The 21,964-nt window shown below is 38.3% G+C and overlaps 1 pseudogene; it reads right to left on the bottom strand.

The window, feature by feature from the left end:
* Positions 1-19,654, bottom strand: part of LOC131081111 (PWWP domain-containing DNA repair factor 3A-like) — a 34,176-nt pseudogene extending 14,522 nt beyond the window's left edge.
* Positions 19,655-21,964: the final 2,310 nt, after the last annotated feature.

Here is a 21,964-nt window from a genome sequence, read left to right on the forward strand (position 1 = left end):
ATCAGCAAAATTAAAGTATAAAGCACTTAATAGTTTGGTTTGGGTTTTTTTTCACTTTAGTGCTTCACTGGTTAATTTATCGCTTACTTTTTAAAATGCAGACACTGGCACCATATCTAAGAACAGAATAATAACTATTTCTACATTTTAAAGAAAGCAGAAAAATGTCAGCCTAGATGGTTTTAGCTGCAGTTATGAAAATTCAGATTTTCAGCACACTGGACATTTATCTAACAAGCTTGTAAAAGAATTATAAAAATGAAAGAATTTTAGGGTAATTCTTGAAAAGAACTCATAAAATGTTCTGAGAAGGAAGTCAGAAAAAATATTGCAGTCTATCATGAGGTCTGTTTGATTTTTGTTTCATTTCTGTCTACTTGTTTTTGAAAACTCTATCCAAGCTGTTTCCTTTAGCTGTTTGAAATATCCACGTGTCATGCCACTGCAACAAGAAGGAGAAACTTTAAACCCTGACTTCTGCTCTGATTCCTAGTGAAGCCTTAATCTGTCTTGCACAGAAAATTCAATTATACAAACCAGGTGATTTTTAAGAGGTGCATTTTTCAATAGAAAGGTGTGGTCCTTCTCCTAAAATACTTCAAAGTTATTTCTTTTGGTGCTTTGTTCTTGAAGCCAAGCAGGAGATTTTTGTTTAGGGTACAGAAAAGAAGTGTCATTGATGTTCTCTAAACTAAGGGATAAGTTATTGGTGTCTGAGCTTTGATGACTTCATGTCTTGATGGAAACAACCAAAAAACACCTGGATTGATATATTCTCAGACTGGATGCACTTAAATCCAGAAATGAGTTTTATGTATCAGGCTTTTCTCAGTTGTCCAGAGTCTGTCAATTCTTTTAATGCTAATTGTAATAAGCATCAGTGTCATTTTTCTACGCTTCATTGCTGGGGAAACATCTACACATTTTACAGTTTCTTGACATTTCTACTTTTTAGTTCCATGAGCATTTCTGACAGGGTGCTTATTTGCTGAAATAATTGCAGAAAATAATGAATTAAGTTCTTCTTCTCTCATATCCTACATGTTCATGTTCATTATAAACACATTGGATATTTAGTACATTTCTGAAAATACCAGGTGTTAGAACTACCTATTTTTAAATGTAAGAATTGAGATTTGGGAAACATATTTTCAGATTTACAGATGAAAAAGTTATCTAAAAATAAAAGCAGACAGCAGCCTTGAAGTTCAAGAGAAGCAGAGATTAAAAATCATAAAAGGAATATTTCAAAAGTTTCATAATTTTAGGGGTCTGGCACATAATTGAATTTGATCCTTTGTAATGCAAAGAACAGATGTTAGGAAAGCTTTTTCTTCCTCACTTCCTCTGTCAGTAATTTTTCCTCCTTTGTACAATTATCTCACATATTTATTTCCTGTATAAAGCAGATCTACACCACAGTGCAACTCACCACCCACAGCTAAGGAGAAGTATACTGTCACATGAAAATAAAGAAATGTATCCTGTATCAGCTGCTTTCCTTTGAATGAAGGAAGAAATATGTTTCCAACCTTTCAGCTTGACAAGTTATGTATAAACCACAGAACACATCCCTATTTATTTATTTTTAATTCGCCAGCCACCAAGATGATTAAATTTATACACACAAATTATATAATGAAGAGCAGAAAAAAAAAGTTGATTGAAAAGATGGATGCAATTACTTCAGTGCTCTTTGTAATTGTCTCCAGACAGAATATCTTCATTTCATGCCACTTAGACAAAATATAATGCTTTAGATGTGGAGATATGCTTATTATTTGCCTTCTGCAGAACAGTTGACAAAACTGCATGTATATGTCGGGTATTTTTGGATGAAGTTTGCTGCTACATTTACATAAATGATAAGCTTATGTTCCTAAATTATTATAAATCTGTGAGGCAATAAATGCACTGAATGTAAGACTAGCCATATTGTGTCAGTTGAATGGTCAATCTTGTTCAATACTTTATAAACAAATATGACAAGGGATGCATGATAAGGTGGAAAGCACAACAGAAAAGGTGTGCAGAACTATCCTTTGTCCAGGAAAACTTTGGTGATTTTAACCAGCATACTTTTCCAGGCAGTATTCACAACTTGTAAGTATTAAAGACTTTTTGCAGAAGATTCAGGCTGTTCTGTGCTCCTATCTTAAAATGAAGAGAATCACTCCTCTCAGGAGCCCACTTATCCCTATTGATTCCACAGAAATGTTCGGGTGATGAACTTAAGCACAGCTAACTAACTTTCATTGCTGGGCTAGCTATGTTATTCAAACACTAATCTGCATTTAGAAGTAATCTGATATGGTTTCATTATAATTGTTTTATTTTCCTTCAGCAGATACCAAAAATAGAGGTGAAAGCCACAAAATATTTTAATAAATTCTTAATTAAAATCAGAGATACTTAACAATTACCTGCCTAAACATTACTATGAATACACTTGGCCTTTTATCATAAATGTCGTGCAAGTTATATTGACAAACAGAAAAAGAGGCAATCTGTTTTGTAAAATCTACCTGGCATAGCGATGCTGTGGCACAAGAAACAGCAGAAACTCAAGCACGTAGAGCTGGGCCACGCAACATTACCAGATAAAGTTAAACAATTGCATATTTACATACCTATGGATCTGAGCCTCAAACTGTAAGTCAAAAAGTTGGCTGAGCCAGATACTGGGCTCCTGCCCAGGCAGGCGTGATTTTTCTTCCTGCACTCCTTCTGTGCTCTGCTACAGACCTGGGAGAAGCTTTCTCAACTTCTCTACACTTGTAGGTCAAACATGATTACAGGATTCCTTTCTGATGGCTTGGCTGAGATCAGTGCTAGGGTTGGGTTTCATGACTTTATCACCACCTGGAATAATCTGCAAGAAACATTGTCTCCCCATTTATTTTCATACCTGGTTTTGAATCGATTTTCAAACTAAATTAGTATTCATGTAAATTAAAAAATATTTTTGTTTTAGAATAGAAAAAAAAGACACATTATAATGTCTTCATTTTGAATTACTGAAAAAACATATTTTGACATAAATACAGCAAATTCCAGTATTGGAAAGCCATTTTTCAAAACTCAACTCTGCAAAAATCAGTCAGATGCAACAACATGTTAGATATATTCTCCATGTTTACTGAGAAAATAACTTTAAATTTAATCCTACTTTAATAGCTTGATGTTTTCAGTTAAAATTTCCCTCTTTTCCTTTACTTGGTAAAAATATTTATAGATCCAGCAAATGTGTATTTGAAGACCAGATTACAAAATATTCACTCATGGTCAGTAATTGCTTTAACTATAGATGACATTACTGGAGGTAATAAGAAAGCGCGGAGTAAAAAACGTTGCAAAGTTTATAACTATGAATAAATTACACTCCCCTGGTTTCTGGAAAACTTTATACACAATTTCATTTTGCATAGTTGTCTGGACTGAATTTTGCCTGCAATTTAGAATTCCCCAACTTATGGTTTCCTGATATTTACTAATTCTCCTGTTAAAAACGTATTTTGTCACTTGAACTTTTGAGTGCAAATTTTCTATACATTTCCTTCTGAAAAAAATATTGTTTTCTTTGGAAAGAGAGAAAATCTTAGGATGATTGCACTCATGTGGCCACCATTTGCTGATTTTCCCAATGCAGGGATAACCTTCAATTTCATTACACTTCCTAACTCAGTGCATTTTGTAGATCACAGAACTGTGGAGTAATCCAGGCTGGAAGCAAGCTTGAAATCATCTAGTCCAAACCCTTGTACAAAGAAAGTCTGATCAGATTAAGTTACTCAGGGCTGTGTTTGGTCAAATCTGTGTTCTGCAAAGAAAGAGAAAGAAGAATTCCTGCATTCTCTACTGCACTTCATATTATTTTAATGACACCTCCTATGAAGAGAAAATAAGCTTGGGAGAAGCTACACAGAGCACTAAGGGCAGCTGCTGAAACTTGGTACACTTTAACTCATTCATTGTATATTCATGCCAAAACTAGCCAGACACATTAACTTTTCAAAGTTTAACCCTCTAGTAACTGATTTCAGCATCATCACAGCAATTTAAAGTCTCCAAAAGATGAATAGAGATGAGCTCAAAACAGGAACAAAGGAAATGAGAACAGTGAGGAAACATCTTCCAGCAAATGACTGAGGCTGTATTCCTAAACACATCTGCTATCAAAGTGGCACAAACCCTTTGAACTGTAGCCTCATTTCTCCTAAAACAGATCCCATTCCATCAGTGATTAATACCTACTGTCTCTGATACAGAAAGAAAAGTTGTGACCATTTTTTCAAGGAAAAGAAAACCATGGTGGCCATATATCTTTATTTCCTTTGCCTAACTGCAATTTTCTTCAGGCTTGAAAAAGGAAATAAGTCGTTTTTGGTCCTTTTTTTTTTTTTTTTTTTTTTTTTTTTTCTGAATTTCTAGTCAAATGACCACTGTGCATGCATAGTTTGCCTTCATGTGACCATACAGCTCACTTGACCATGCCCAGTAGAGGTCATCAGTTCCAGATGCATTAATTATTCAAGTGCTGCATGGCACGTGGTCCCACATATCACATGGTGATTGCCTGCCCAGAAACACAGGAACACTAGGCATAACACAGAATTCTGATTAGATTATTTGTATGGATCTCGGTGCTTTACGTAACAGAACAGTCAATCTGTTCTTCATATATCAAAGAATCTGAATCATAGGATATGCTGAGCTGGAAGGGACCCATCACAATCACCAAGTCCAGCTCCTGGCCCTATGGAAGACACCCCAAGAATCACACCACGGGCTGTGAGCCTTGTTTGTCCAAATGCTTCTTGAACTCTGTCAGGCTCGGCGCTGTGACCACTTGCCCTGGGGACCTTGTCCCACTGCCCAGCCGCCCTCTGGGTGATGGACCTGTTCCTGGTATCCAATCTGAACCTGCTCTGACCCAACTTCATGCCATGTCCTTGACTCCTGTCACTGGTCATGAGAGTGAAGAGGCTGATACCACCTGCCTCTCCACTTCCCATGGTGAGGATGATGAAGATCACAATGAGGTCTCTCTTGAGCCTCAATATTACCCAGATATTTTGCCACTCAAGACAGACTTCTAAATGCAGCCATGTGGCAGCCTAGGAGAATGGGTCAAAATGGAATCAATGTCCTTATAGCCTTGGTTTGAATTTACAATTTTCTTAGAGTTAAGTATTCTCTAAAGCAATTAAGTAAGAATCCTTAATATCCCTAAAATTCTTTTCATTCTTGAAAACTTCTTCAAAATTCCAGGAACTAGGTTAAAATATGGTCATTTCTACATTGATTTTTGATTAATCAGTTTGGTTATGGTGTGTTGTGTGTTAATTTGGTTTTAATTTACTGATTTATTTTATTTAAGCATGAGATATCAGTTTTATTTCACAAAACTGAGAGCTTTGGCCTACAACTCCTCATATTCATGTTGAAGTCATGGGCACCAAGCGCTAAATTTCATGGTCTCAGCTTTGAATAGTTTTGAGGAGGCAATCTCTTACTAAACTTTTTTTCAGAGCACACCTTTATTGAACCTCATCCAAGTAGCACAGTACGACAATTGAATGTTTTACCATGGACTACTTTAAAGGAGCTGGGCTTCAGCAGCTGTTTACCCTCGTTCGTTTTCTAGTATCAGTGTCTTTTTAATTCCAAAAGCATGGTAGCCTGCTCCTAATTTAAATTACTATTTTATGTTATTGTTTTCTGTAGGAATTAAGGTTTTCCGGAAGGATAATAGATAGCACATGGAATCTTACAGACAACTGGAGAAACTTCACAAACTGAACTGTGAACAGCCCAAGGGCCATATCTGCAGCAGATCACTCCTAATTCACAAAAGGTTCTTCTAAGAGAAAGGCAGCATGTGTGGTTTGGGAAACAAGGATAACAAGAAGCAGACCCATCTCATGTTGCCATGGGAATATTTTATGCTGTCTGTCTGGATGGTGTAGAAGTTCATGAGTTGTCTGTATAAATCACATAATTAAAATAGAGATAAAAAGGACTAATTGCATGTTCTCCGCAGAAAATCGCTCACTATCTATTACTATTACAGATAATTTCAAAATATCTGACATAAATTACCCTTGGTTTATGGCAAAAAGAGCTCAACACATTTCTTTTGCATTTTAAAATAATCCATGAGTCAAAACAAAAAAGTGCCCAAGAAGGTAAATTTCCTCCCCTGTACTCTGCCAAGGTCACTTTTCTTTGGTTTCCCATTCTTCCTTGTTGCAGGAAGCAGCCAACAAAGGAAATAGCATGGATTTATGGAGAAAACTATCATTCTTTATGGGCCTGAGAGCCTTCAACAATGAAGTGATTGGCCTGCTGGTTAGCCAGTGAATGCTGGCTATATTGGCTTTTGTAAATTTTTCAGCATTGTCCTGTCATCATATACAAGCCGACTACATATACACCAGATAAGCAGACAGTGACACGGATTTAAAACTGGGTAAACTCCTGGGTGTAAAGGGTTGTGATAAGTGGCATTAAGTCTGGATTCAGGAAAATCATTAGTAGTGTGCCTGAGGGAGGGATATGAGGGCAGAAAATACTTATTAAACTGGTGAAAATAAGTTTGGGCGAATACAGTGAAATTATTAATAAAGTTTCATCCATGAAACCATAGATCCAGTAGGGCAATTCAAACAGTGTCTGTGCATGAAATTTGATGAAAGACACAATAAATTATTTTTTAGTACTATTACCCTCAGAATTGATTCTGAGCAATTGTAAATAAAGATGGAGTTCAATCTTTTAGGTCCCATATGATTTGGGCAAAGCATGATCTGAAAAGATAAAGCTTGAAATGTATTTTTCAGGACTTGCATCCTGCACTACAGTATTTTGGCATTTCTCCCTCTTCCTAAGCTACTCACCCTTAAAGGTCAATCAAGGTTATGGTTTAAATGTTATTAGAATGGGTAAAAAAGAAATACTGTGGGACTTATTGATAGAAGGATTATAGGAGACTAAATTAAGTCGACAGAAATGAAAATATAATTTAGTCCATATTCCTTGTTTATGTAATTGGCACGTTTTAGCATTCTTTGAGGGATATATAACAGTATGTTATGAGTTAAAAAGTGAAGCCAAGAATAATGTTAATTATATTAAAGGAAGAGAAAAAAAATGTGGTTATAGGAAAAACAGGCCACTAAATCTAGGTAACCTCACTCAAGAGGAAAGAATGCATATAGGTAGAGCCCATTGGAAAAAAAATCCATAATCACAGCTAGTATTCAGATACAAATCACATGGCAGAAAGTTTCAATTAGCTGTCTACAGCACACTTGGCTGGTTTGGTGCAGATGTAGGCTGTGGAAGATGATGTCTGGTGGAGAGAAGCTTTGACATGTCCCCTCACATGAACTGTTCTCTCAGACAGCTTAGCATTGTTTTTCCTTAGAAATTACATATTTTACTTTGACCTCTTCAATATGATTTGAGGTAACCCTGTGATAACATCCTGTGCCTTCTGTTTTATAATTTCCAGATCTTCCTCTGAGATCTGCAATTACTCTTTCTGCTGTGTGTATAAGATACATTTACCTGCTGGGGAAGGGGAACGATGGAGGGTTACTACAGTTGCATGTAGCATCATTATCCTTTGATTTTCTGGAGGTGAAACATCACATATCCACTCATGGCAACTCGTTACTTAGATATTATGTCTCTGTCCCCCGGATAAACCTCTAATAAATTAATACATACACCTCCTAATAAATTAATACTAATTAAATTAATACCTCTTAATAAATTGATACATACTTAATCTGTCTGCTCTGTAGAAAAAGGTTTCTTGCCTCTTCCATGACTTTCACATTAGATTAATTGCTTTTTGGAGGGATGGGGAGGATGGATGAGTTGGTGTAGAAGAGTAAGAAGGACCTCTTTTCTTCATTACAGAATCTTCTGGAACTATGCTCAGTACTATTATGATTAATAATGCCTTACCTGGCTGAGTATGAAGATCTAGAAGTTTGCACCATTCTCAAATTTTTTTTTTGTATTTGTCTCTACCTCTCAATGCACGAGAAGATTATTCATTTAAATAAAAATACAGGACACAATATGAACTTGCTGAAAAAATTACAAGAATTTTGTATCTGGGTGTTAGAGACAATGTAAATTTCACTCTAACCTTGTACTGCTAAAGATAGTGGGATGAACCCCTCAGTAACAATATCAGACAGGAGAATCTTCAGTGAGGCAGGTATGTATTGTTGTAAACTGATGTGAACAAGGGGGAAATCTGAGAGAGTGAGAAATTTGTGATTACAGTCAGTTCCTTGGCTTCCCTGATTTTTCCCAGAAATTAAGCTGTAAAGTCAATTCACAGTCAAACCACAGAATCTCACATCAGCAGATTAACAGTTCTAAGTGTTGGTAAAGCAGATATTTTCTGAAGTTGCCTTGAAATACTCTCTGATTGCTTAGATGTCCTTGGCAAATTAGTGCCTGCCAGAAATAAATGCCTGCTAGGTTGTGGTTTTTGTTTGCTTCACATTGTTATAATTACTGCTGCTATTTTTATTAATAGAAATACTCATAGAAAGAGTGGAAACAGAGAAAAGGGGGCAAGAATAGATGCCTGATTAGTTAGTTTTGAAGGGATTTCCAGGGAAAGCAAGCTGCTGATCAAACAGCATTTTGCCCCTGTTGGTCACAACAAAAATATCTGTGTCCAAAGTTTAAAGACTAAAAGATACATGTTGAAATGAATAACATTTTCAAAGCAAACAACCAAGACTCATCTAGGGTCTTCAAATGTTATGGTTTTAACCTGATGATGCTTATGTCTAGCTAGGAGTGAGATAAAAAACTGAGAGAAAGACTCGTATGAGTAATCATTAATATCAGTTTAAAAAAGGAAAAAAGAAGCAGTCAAAAAGAAAATGGAGAGTCAAATTGTATTCTGACAGTGATTCATTCAGCATGATTTATCTTTTTAGAAGTCCAGAAAGTCCTTGTTAGTGTTCCCATTCTTTTCATAATGTCAGTAAAAGCAGGAAAGAAGAATGTTATATCCCAACTATTAGGAGATGAAGTTTCAGAAAATTGTGATGCACATACTCTGAATGTTTTTTCATCTTCTGCAGCTCTATAGAAGACTCATATATCACATTTCAAAATTTATGTTGTGATCAGAGAAACAAATAAATTTCTTTAATCTTTTTTAAAGTTAGGATGAACACAATCACTGCACTCAGGAAACAGAGCAAGAAAGCTCTTGGCAGGCTTAGCCAAGACCTGCATGCAGAGATGGGGATGAGCAAAACTGTTACACCTATTCATCCATCATAGACAAATGCAAAATTTAGGACCAAAATCTGTAAGCCCAAATATTTGGGGATACTATCATGTCTTAATACTCTCTCTAAAGTGGTCATCATTACACAAAATTGTGAAATGCCTCTCTTCTTTACCCTGCTTCTGAGGCGAGAATCTATTAGACAAAAGCCAGAAGGTGTTGGAACAATTATTTTAAAATGTGATCCATAAAACTATTATCTACCTTCAATTAAAAGAGTTAGTACTGTTGTGTTAACTATAATTTACTACCCATTACTAATAAAAAAGAAAACTTTACAAGAGAAAAACTTAATGCTTGGATTTGTAAATCAGTAACACTCTATGCAATCTATTAGCATACTCAGAAATTTTGTTACCTTAAGATTTGCTACAATTTAGTTGAAAAATGCACCTTTTAAGATGGATAATATTTAAGATAGTGAAGGCATTACGTTTTGATTGAAGAATGGAATTATAAATCCTTCCAGGAAAAACGAAAACGTCTAAGAACCTTTTTAGTCACAGAGTGGCAGAATCCCAACAGCATTACCTATAGTCTTCTAATGATGCTTCAGAGAAACAAGATGTCTCCAGTTTTGGAAAGCATTGATTGTGTGTGGTGTTATGCAAGTTCAGATGTTATGCAACTACAGCAAAGTACATTCGCAAAAAAAATAAGACTGCAAAGAGAAAAATTAGTTAGCCTTGCTCAAATACACAGATATAACACGGGACAGATAAAGAAAACTGCTTCTCATGGTGCAGACATTTAAATATAGCAGATTTATGTACAAATTAATTTCATTGTGTCCACATTTATAATGTATTTTTCATTTTTTTTAGGCCTAGTGAGCTCATATAGCAAACATATACATCTAGTTGTCTTTTCTTTGAAATTATTTTTAAGTTACTTGAGAAAATTAATTATTTATTGATTCATTGATCCTTTTCTAGCAGTGGTAGTTGTTCCATAACTACTTCAGCTTCAGTCATTTTGCCACAACTCCTGATGAAGTTTTGAAATCACAAAAAAGGGTTTTGAAGGGTAATCTTACAAATAACTGCCTTTAAATAGCTGTTAAGGGAAGGATCATCTCAGATTCAGTTTAGTATCTTAGTGTAGGATGTATGTTCAATGTCTGTCTACTCTTTTTCTCGGAGTCTCATTGCTCTTATAATGATGTAGTGTTATATTTTTGTGTTATAACAAGTTTTATATGCATATATCTATATTGCAATTTTTCAATACTATAGTATAATATTAGCGAATTATTAAAAATATTTGAAGTATAGAAACTTCACTATCTGTATATGCTAGTGTTTCTACATTAAAAAAAGGGATTCACATGTAATAATTTTAATAAATTGAGACATTCTGAACTACAAATGTTAGACCCAGAGGAATTTGGAACTTTTTTCTAACACTTTAACCAAAAAGTCTGACTTATTATTAGCCAATTTTTGAAGAATATGAAGCCTGTTTCACATGGGATAATTTATCAGTATTAGGACACTTCAGTTTAGTGAAAAATTCTTATACTATTAAGAGTCATGTCTGGGATTATATTCCTTTACCAATCAATAATTGGGTTTAAGAGCTGAAGCCATATGCAGCTGCACGGTGTCACCTAATTTCCTAAATAACATAATGACGCAGTCTGTTAGTGACACTGGCACTGCAGTAGCAATCTCCAGTCTTTTTTTTTTCACAGCAGCTATATAAAAATCGTTGTCCTTTAGTGTAATAATTCCATTACATGTACCTTGGTTGGTAGGTAGTTTAGTGGATGGGGAAGGATACTATCCGTCTTGAGATTTGTGCCTCTCAGAGAAGTCAGACCCTAATATCTATATTAGAAGAACCTCAAAAGTTCCTGTAAATTTGAATCTGGGGAATCAGCAACCTTCTCCTACTTGATCTTTATTCCTTGTCCTCTCCTGTCCCAGAAAAAGGTCTAGGATGGAGAATGATATCATCAGTTAAAGTTATCTCCTCAACAGAGCATGGGGGAGGAAAGGAAGTTAATCCCTATGCTCCTTCTTAGTGGATTATTACAGACAGTTTGGACTGAAAACCAGAGATGATATAGACTGGATAAAAGCTTGGACAACATCTTTGAAGTCTGTTCAGAAGCAGACACGAAAGTGTTCTGAGAAAAGTGCTTTGAAACTGAGGGTATGAGAGACATCATCTCAAATATTGTTAGTCTTTCAACGTGAAGTAAATCCCCTTACAAAACCACACAAGTTTGCCTGTATGAACCACAACTTACACAACATATTTTTCTACTGATGTGAAAGTTTAGCAAAGCAGGTTCCCATCCAGACTTGAGTTTAGCTGTGTGAATGCCTATCCTGATCTTGGTAAACTGCAGAGCTGTTAACTAGTTGCCAAATTAACTCCTTCACTGACACTGAATATTAAGTTTCTTCTCCAGTTCTGGCCTTACCACTCTTCATAATTTTACTTCAAAACATGAGATACCCACTGATTTGTGTAACACTGTATCTGCCAACTTACGTCTTAAAGTCAGCTTTTATTTTAAGCCTTTGTAATTCATGGGCACGGGAAAGGGTAAAAAACTAAAATGCATTTCATTTGAAGGAAAGTCAGAAGCTAAACACTAAAATACCTCTATTTATTACAAAGTGTGAGTTCAAGACTATTTCAATATAGCAAAGATCCTTAGCTATTACTTATTATAACAGGTTACACCAAACGTCCTGGGCTTTAATACTGTTTATAGTCTATTTTGTTCTTTACACAGACAGTTCCAGTTCACTCCATCAGTTTCTTACATCCACCAACTTTAATCTGCTGTGGGGATTAATGAACAACACCTGACACAATGACTTCCCAGAATGCCTGGAGCTTTAAACACTTTTATTTTAAAATAAATTACACCATTAAGAAGAATGAAATGAAAGGGATCTGTTGCTGTATTCCGCATCCTGAGTCTATAGAGATCTGACAGAGAGATCTCACATGTAACAGTGACTACAGAAAAATAAACCTTGATTGTTGTCAGATAGTTGTTGTCCTAGAGAAAAAGGTTACCTAGATTGAAAATCTAATATACCTCTACCTGATAAGCAAATTTTGCTTCAAAGTGGCATTATATGTACTTTATTTGCAAGTAAATATTTTATTCTTCCAGCATCAGAAATATATTTCCAGTATACAGATTTCCTGAGTGAAACAACAGAATGGGGATATTTTTTTAATATGTTGTCACTCTGAGCACTGAAGCAGAGAATGATGGGTTAAAGTAATAAACATACTAGACCTGAATAATGTACTGATTCCACATTCTAAACAAATTTATATACTTCCATGCTTCATAAATCAATTCCATCCATTTCTTTTCCAACTCTGAAATCTATTCTTAATTTCAAATGGTGTTTCCTGAGTTCTTTATTTCATAACCTTTCAATATGAATTATTCTTTCTCCATGTCCATCTTGTGCATTACTTACCCTTTATAATTTTCTTAGATTTTTTGCTAGTTGAATTGCTATTCACACAATAATCTCACAGACCTCTTATTTTTAGATTGTTTAGGGAGAAATAATTGAGAATAATCAATATTGGAGTTTTGAATGTCATTGGTTACTTTTGATTGAATTCCATGAAGCACATAAGATATTTTGTTCCAGAAGTGAATCAGCTCAACTTTTCTGTTTTGGTTCAAATAATTGTGTTTACAAATGTCTATAAATATATTTCATTTAAATGAACTCTCTGAGGGAACAATCTGCTAGTAAACCCTTGTATGATAATACTCAGTGAACGGAATGCAGAAAGCTATGACTGAAGAAGAAGAGAATTTTATTTACAATTTAGAACATGCATGCATCTCATACATGCTGTATTTTTATTATTTGCTCTGTTCCAGTTTCACCTAATGAAAAGAGATAAGCCTTTACATTAGAATTTTTGCTGTAATTGTAGGAACTACAAGTATGGAAGTTTGTCAAGAATACAAGTTTCCCATTGGCACTTGTCAAATCAGATTTCAAATATTATAATAATAAATATTATTATGCAATAATATATGCAATAATCACCAATTCAAAGCTCCATTCCAATCTGTGCAAATAGATTCTGAAATATGCAATATCATATCCCAAGGCAATTCTATATTTAGCATAATAAATGTTATAAGAATCCAAGGTCATTAAGAACAGCCATTTAAATAACATTAATCCTTGATTTAAAAGTCATCATAGATATTTGGAATCTAACTTGTCCTGGTATATTAAATTCTGAGCTGAGTTGTTGGAAAAAAGTACAGTGAGCGTACATGGGAGCAGCAAGAATATCTGGAAATTTTTCTCCTCTTCATTAGCTCAAGGAAGCTGCTGGAAAACTTACAGATGCACAAATGTGAAAAACCATAGACTGTATAAAATTAAGTTAGCTGGCATTTGTTGCTAGCTGAATTGCTGCTAGCATAGTCCAGGGTAAGGACATAAAAAGAGCCTTTGCATAATATCCACAGATGTTTTATTCAGCCACGTGGTGAGATATTTTTTTCTTTTTTTTTTGTGGGTTCGTTTCCCAGTGATTAATAATGTGAGACTGAGACATACAGGATCTTACAGCTTTATCTGAAGGGAATATTTTTGTTTAGGCAAACCTGGATTCCTTCTCCATAGAATTTTACTTGTCATAACAAAACAAGAATCCAAATCTTTGTGATCCAAGTGGCAAGCTGTGGGCACCAATCTGATCCCCTTTCACCTTTGGAGACTCATGAGGCAGGAAGGGGGAGCCCTGCCAGGAACACCCTGGTGTTAGCAGGAGCAAGGAGGCCCCCAGGCACCACTGGCCACAAGGCAGACCAAGATCCCTCCTCAAGTCGGGTGTTTGGCTAAAAGAACCCGCGTGGAAGTCAGTGGAGCAGCAGAAGCTCTGCACAGCACTGGGGTCTCTGGCAGCCCCCCAGGAGGGCACTGATGGGTGAGGATCCAGTGGATCCTGAACATGGTGAGGCCACGGGAAGCAGCAAGGTTTGAGAGCCTAGATGGGACTGGGAACAGAGCATTTGGGAATGTACACACAGACTTTACAAATAATGCCACGTTTTATACAATCACCGCTGGTTATTTACACCTGACCCCAGGACAGTCCCAGCCACTCCTCAGCTCTCCACAGGCTCCGGCTCTGTCTTGAGCTTTTTGCTTCCCAAAACTTGTCATCAAACAACTCTCGCTCTTTTGCTCACAGGTGGTCCTTTAATGTACTTCTCTTCTGCCTCCTCGTGATCGATGTCATCCACGGCAGCAGGGCCACAGATGATGGCCTCAGGTACAAGTACATTTAAGATGAATCTTATGCCATTCCCCAGGATCTGGTGCAGGTTCTTGGTCCATCTTCCTGTACACATCCTTCAGGTACCCAACCACCAGGTCCAGCTGATGCTCATCTTCCAAATAAGTCTCCACACAGGTCACGTGCCGGCTGGAATTCAGGAATTTCTTCAGCCAGCAGAATTGTTTCCCAGTTTTCAAGATCCCCAGGAGATGCTCTTCAGCCCCTTTGGTTTTCACCATGAGCTCCACCAGCTTCTTGTTGTCCCTGTCCCTGGCAGTTCTGGTCCTACCAGGGAAGAGCTTCCTCAGGGGATTCTGGAGGGTGTGTCTGAGGAAGACTGTCCAGCCCCTTTCTCCCCTGTGTGTGGGAATGGTATCTGCACCACACCCTGGTGTCCCTTTTTCCTCACTAGGTAGCAAATACCAGTAGCCCACTTGTATCCAATAGTCCAGAATCAGACGGAGGCACCACTAGATTTCCCTGGAATAGTTCTCCTTGGCTCGTTCGATGAGCTCCTGCTTCTCCTCACAGTCAAAGTGCTTCAGGCTCATCAGAGACATTGAGAAAACTTTTTCCTTCTCATTTGTGGTGCCCTCTGTGAAGAGCACACCAGGCCCTCCAGTGCTTCCTCTTCACTGATTCACCACTGATGGCCAGTACAGATGCTGACCCTGCTTGTACCACACCAACATCCCTTCCTCGAAGAATCTGGGTTCTCGATGGGACAGAACGCTTGGTAAATTTTCCTCCTCTTTATCTTTCAGAGGTGAGAGTAGAGGGAGGCTTTCTGAGGAAATGATCGTGGAAGACATCACAGAGGGTTCCAGCCCTTCATCTTCCTCTGAGTCAGGGGCTTTATTCCCAGCCAGGTGTGAGGGATCCTGGTTTTTCTCCTCCTTAGGCTGAGGGAAGGCACCAGCAGGCCCAGCTGAGGATCCAGGGTGGTTCCTGCATTTCCTTTTGTGCCTGAGGCCACACCTGCCCCATCCAGGTGTTCTCCACCCTCTGCCTCTCTCCTCCCATCCAGCTGCATTGCCAGGCTCTCACTCTCACTGCTGATGCTTTTCTCCAACTCATCTGGGGCAGTTTCACAGGAGGAATCCAGGAATGTTCTCCCAGGCTGAGTTCCTGTTTTTCTGGAAGGTTCCATGGTGCCAGATTTAGAGAGGACAGAGGGAGACCCCTCCTCAGGAACTACCTGTGTTTGACCGTGGGCGGAATCATCCCTTCACTTCTTTTTTTTCCCTGCTGACTGCTTCCAGCCTCTGGCTTACGGGAGACTCCATTCCCCATTTTGGGCTGGTTTTTCCTCTGTCTAGGTGATGATTTGGTTCTGTTTTTTTGCAGTTGTGACTGCCAGGGGCTGGTGCCACACTGGAGTCTCTGGCCCCGCACCTGATAAGCTTTGTTCCACCTCCATGTGTTCTAGCAGGGCTTGCTCCAGTTCCAGGTGCTCTGGAAGTGTTTGTGCCACTTCCAGGTGCTTTTCCACTCTTCCCTGGAGTCACAGAACCTCCCTGGCTGTGTGCTTTGGGATCATCCTTCAGCCCACAGTTATTCTGGGGCTTTCTTTTCATCTAGGCAGCCTCAGGTTCTGACTTTTAGAGCAAGAGAGCAACAAGAAGCTGTGGGGGAGGGTGGATGGGGCAGATTTCTCCTGGGAAAATTTGGGATTTGGTCCTTCTGCAGGTGGTGTTTGACTGCTGGAGTCAGTCTGATGGAGAATATCCAGGGAATTTTAAGGGAACAGTGATATTGCAGCTCCTCCACGGCCTCACTCGCGCTTTCCTTGTGCTCCAGCCGTGGAGGCAATGGCTGCAGGCATTGACCAAGGGCCTGATCCCAGTGACTACAATGCCAGATTGGGCATTGAAAGTAAATGAGAATTATTTTCTGTGTTCTTTTTCTCATTAAATGAATTAACAAGTAGGTTTCTGTTGCCATCAGATGATACTACAATGAGCAGAAGCCTTTGAAAAAGAATTGCGGTATAGAGGTCCTTAAAATTTTTAGAGCAATGCAGACATGGTAATGAGAAAAGCTGATGTGCTTTTTTATCCAATATGTAACATCAGTCTTAATAATTTCTGACACTACAGTCTTTATATTATGAGAATCTTTGTAAGAAAAAAAATAACAACCAACTAAACAAAAAAACAGTTCCATGTCTTTTCTTTCAAATCTGGTTCAACTGTTCCTCATCAGAAGCAGTTGAAAGACTGCTTAAAAAGCATGTAGGCAACACTTCTAACTAAAGTCAACATTTGTTTTGGGAAAAGTGTTTCAATAAAGTTATGGGCCAGCTGGAGAAATCCAGTGATAAATAACAGGTAAGATCAACAGTCTGAAAATCATGATGATGAGGATAGACAGGAAAAAACAGCCTTAAGAAGGGTATGCAGAAGGAAAATGTAGCAACAGTCATCAAATATGCAAATTTTTTATCTGCACACAAAAGAAGGCTTTGAAAATCTGCTCTCTGTATCTGACTTGGGAATAAGACTAGCTAAAGTGATTTATATTGGACATTACAAAAGTATTAAATGGCAAATATTAAATATGACGAACATAAATATTGGAAAAAAGTAATCTCCGGAAGGGTCTGGATTATCCACTATTAGAGATTTTTATGAGCAGATTTTGTTGACCAATGGTAAAGAATAACAAGCATAGAGCTGGAGGCCAATTTACTCTAGAGAAGAATCTGTTCCTATAGCAAAACTCTTTTGGATCATCTGTGAAACAGATACTCAGTCTCTCTCTCCCTCTTGAAATCGGTGCTCATTTTGCTTTAGGGGTATAGAGAGTCTTTAAAGATCCAGCACAACTAGAACGAGGTGTGGAGGAACTTTGTTTCAGTTGAAAGCTCATTTTTATTATTATTTCATTGGCTCATGATCTGTAAAGAGATAGAATTCCACTGTGTATTCTGCTGGAAATATTTTGTGGAAATCAACAGGAAACCATGCTTTGATGCAGACTTTTCAAGTAATTTCTGCTTTGATGTCTAGTCATAGGCAGTAAAGGCTGCATGTTTACATGTCTAACTTCAGAAGCCTTAAACTGTTGTGTAAGTCTACAACAATCAAGTTCCTTTCAAATTTTTTGGGCAGAAATAATCAGTTACACAGGACAAGCCATCTTGTCTCAACCAAAATGTTTAAAATATCTAAACCAGGCCAGGCCAGTTTTCCTACAGTAATGACACATACCTCTTTGACTTTTTGTAATTCAAGGACAACCACATCATATTTGAGCCGTAAAGTTAAGATACCTGAATTTTTCTACTGCTATCCCTCTAAGTTTCATCCTGTGTCTCTTTTAACCACCTCCCCACCTTGTCTTTGCCCAGGTTACTTTAATCTCAAAGTATAGTTTTACATGGTAAAATTACCAGAATGGCTCAGGCTGAACAAACAAAAATTATGTCTGTATGAAATAAATTCTAAGATTTCTCTCAGAGGAACGTTTTTCCCATTTGCAGCTGTAACATAAATATCTTTGTAGGGTGCTCACATGATCCGTGCATGGGGTGACCTAGGTAGCCCCAGCCCTTTAGGCGGGACTGTGACTCTGTGAGGTGTGCCCAGAACCAGCGAGGGGATTTGCTCCTAATGTACCTGAGAGAAGACCTCTCAGACCATTGAGTCCATGCTGCCAAATCCACCACTAAACCATATCCCCGAGCACCACATCTTTATGTTTTTAAGTACTTCCAGGCATAATAACTCTACCACTTTCCTGGGTGACCTGTTCCTGATGTTTGACAGCCCTTTCAGTGAAGAATTTTTTCCTAATATCCAAATTAAACCTCCAATGGTGCAATTTGAGAGCATTTCCCCTTGTCCTGTCACTTGTTACTTGGGAGAAAAGACCAACTTCCGCCTCTCTACAACCTTTCAGGCAGTTATAGAGAACGATAAGGTCTCCCTGAGCCCCAGTTTCTTCAGGCTAAACCATCCCAATCCCAGTTCTTTCAGCTGCTCCTCAGGAGATTTGTGTTCCAGACCTTCTGCCAGCTTCATTGCCCCTCTCCTGACATGCTTCAGTGCCTCAATGTCCTTCTTGTAACCATGTGACAAAAGGAAGGCCACTATCAGCCAAGTTATCCAGAGAATTAACCAGAAGAAGAGAAATTATGTTGAATACAATAAAAGAAATAGAAATACAGAGGGATCCAGCCTGGAAAAGCGGTGTAGAAGCAGCATGAAGAGTTGCCAGGTGAGGCAGCGGCCCATGGCTGGAAAGAGGACACCTGCAGGGGTGCCCAGCAGGGCAGGGAGCCTTTGGCACTGCCCAGGGACAGTGAGGAGCTGCCTGGGACGTGGGGAGTGCAGGGGATGTGGGGAGGGGGTGCATCAGGGGGCTGGTGTTGTAGTGTGTTTTTAAGTTTCTCAGTTTGCTCCCTCATTTTATGTATGTTCTCCCTTTGTTCTCCATAAATGGTTCCTCTCTTCCCAGTTTTCCCGCCACTATTGCCCTGACGGTTGAGTTACTATGGTTACCCCTGCCCCCGTTAGCTGTCAATCTCCCAAGTTACATAACTGCTCCTCCCTTATCCCACCATATAAGTAAAGTTTGCCTCCCCCCTGGGCCCAGTCAATCACCCCCCACTCCTCCCTGCTTTCCAGAACATTCTTCTCTCTGGGGGTTGTGGTTGGCTGGCCTCCCGGGGCCCCTCCTTTGTTCTATGCTTATTGGATAAGTTCTTGCATCAGTTTTCTTATGTACCGCCCCACATGTTCCCCTATTGGTTAGCTGGGCTTCCCCTCCTTTCTCCACCCCTTCCCTGTAAAAACTCTGTCTCCCCCCGTGTTCGGGGCCATTTGCTGTGGGTTTTTCCGCCTGTTGGTTGCCCTTTTCGCTGCCTGTGGGCTCTTCAATAAACCGACAATTTACCCCCAGCAAGTGGTCGCCTCCTCACTCGTCTCGTCCTGCATGAACCCAAGTCCACAATCCAGCCCAGCCCGAGGCCAGCACGCCAAGGGGGGCTGGCTTCTGATGCGCAGGGGCGTCAGCCATTCTCCCCTTTTGCTAGCCGGACTGAGGGCCGCGTACGCCCTCACGCAGTCCGGGAGATATGTAGCTGTTTATTAATTCTCTCCAAGGGTCTGGTAGCATGATTTATCAGTTACATTACCAATATTGATCCCGAGTCTAAAGTTCGCTGTGGATTAATTGCATGTCATTAATAAATAAATAAAATATTTCGATTCCAATTCCGGACAAAGCTATGAGAACTCACTTGTTTTTTCTTGGTGTCTGCCTTCCTAGGGAAGGATGCTTAGCAACCAGCTAGGATGAGCAGTGAATTATTTGTACACTGGAAATAATAAAGGAAAACCCTGTTCATCAGGAGTGGTGAGAACTTTAAAATGTTTAGAGTTGTATATTGGAGTAATTAGAAGTCTCGCAAAGTAGCCTGAAAGACCTGGGAAAATCAAAGGAATTACTTCCACCTTTCTCTCATCTGTATTTGTGGTACTATTAGACTAGATTTTTTAATTAATATATTATTAATACCCAACATTGATATCAGCACACACTACTAATAGAAATAGAACCACACTTTTGTCTTAGGCATGTATGCTGGTGAGTTTTCTTTTATATTTCTGGCATCTTTTAATTTTCAGTTTTTAAGATAATTTCTCTCAGGGGATGACTTTAATTTGATCCTGTTACTCGTATTGCTCATCCAGACTTAGGAATCTGGGATGAGGGAAATGGGAGGGGAAGCACACAAGATTTTTTTTCTTTCTAAATGAAAACCAGATCTTTTCAAAGATTTGACTTGTAGTTGAAGAATAAACATACTGTACCACACTCCAAAGGAAAAAAAATACAATGCTAAATTGTTATAATGATAATTGCTTGCATTAAAAAACCCAAACCCAAAAAACTCCCAAACAAACAAGCAGCCTAAAAAAACCCCAATGAAATTAAAACAGGCGAAACAACTTATGTTTTTCCAAACTCTGTTTTCCACTGAAAAACAAGAAAATGGTTGAAGGCACGGTTAAGATCCTTCCACGTTACAGTTTCTAGCTGTGATAACATATCAGTCATTTATGCAGATTTTATCTATATGTGCCTAATCTGCACACATATATTTACACACCCAAAGGTGTGCTGCACACTTTGGAAATGAAGGTAGGGTAGAAAGACTGCAAAGTTCCAAGGAAGTATGTTTATCAAATTTATTAATAAATTAATTCTCAATATTTGTGGAAACAAAAATGCAAAATTTCTATGCAACCCTTTCCTTAAGTCATATTTTCCTAGCCCACCTGGAAGTGTTGGTTAAGGAGTGTTGTAGACCATATAAACAAAATCTTTAGAGAAATCATAATGAAGTCGTATTCCAGAAACTTGTTTTATTTTAATGCATTCTTTGTTCAAATTGGCATCATAGTGTATCTAAATAATTAGTCTGTTCAGCATTGCAGGAAAAAAAAGATTAAAACACACAAAAAAGAAATTCCCTGGCTCCTAGTTAAGCAATTCCGTGACCTAGTTAAGTAGGCTCTCTAGTTTTGCCACTGTCATGTGTTCTATGCTCATGAATCAGGACCCTGAATTACAAGAGGAGCTTAAAGACCATACTTATGTTATATTTTTCTGTATATCAACTTCCATTAATAATATTAAAGCAGGCTTAAGGAGGCTTGATTTGCCTCCTAGTTTTCAAACATATAACCTTAACGTTTCTATACTAAGTATACTCATTTAATTATTTAATCTTACGTAACAAACTTCAGTGCTGGAACATTCTCTCAGGCTTTCCTTTCCAAAATACAACTTAAAAATAATACTAGCATGAAAACTAAAGTTCTTGGAGCAATTTTTGAACTAGACTAAAAGAGGGAATATGATTTTTTGGAAGAGTATGTGAGGCATGCATTTTCTGTTCCAGAAACACACAAACACAACTCAGAAGAAAAGGAAAGGACTGTCTGACTTTTTCTCTGATCCTAGGCCTGTGGCAGCACAGCTTCCTAGGCTATCACCAGGATTTATCAGTTTTAAAATATGCTAATGAAGGCACTCAATTTTTGATCATCGTCAACACAATGATCTTTATCACAATGTTTGCTACACATAAGATACCTTTGTGCCTTCATCTTCATGATGACACATACCAAAGTGGTGGTAGATGCCCCATTGCTGGAAACACTGGAGGCCAGGTTGGATGGGGCTCTGGGCAGCCTGAGACAGCTGAAGATAACCCCTGATCATTGCTGAGGGGTTAGACTAGCTAATCTTTAAAGGTGCTCCTCAACCCAAACTGTTTTGTCCTTTGATGGCTCTATGAGTCTAAACAATTTTTTCTGC

This window comes from Melospiza georgiana, chromosome 3 (assembly GCF_028018845.1).
Source record: "Melospiza georgiana isolate bMelGeo1 chromosome 3, bMelGeo1.pri, whole genome shotgun sequence".
Classification (NCBI taxonomy): Eukaryota; Metazoa; Chordata; class Aves; order Passeriformes; family Passerellidae; genus Melospiza; species Melospiza georgiana.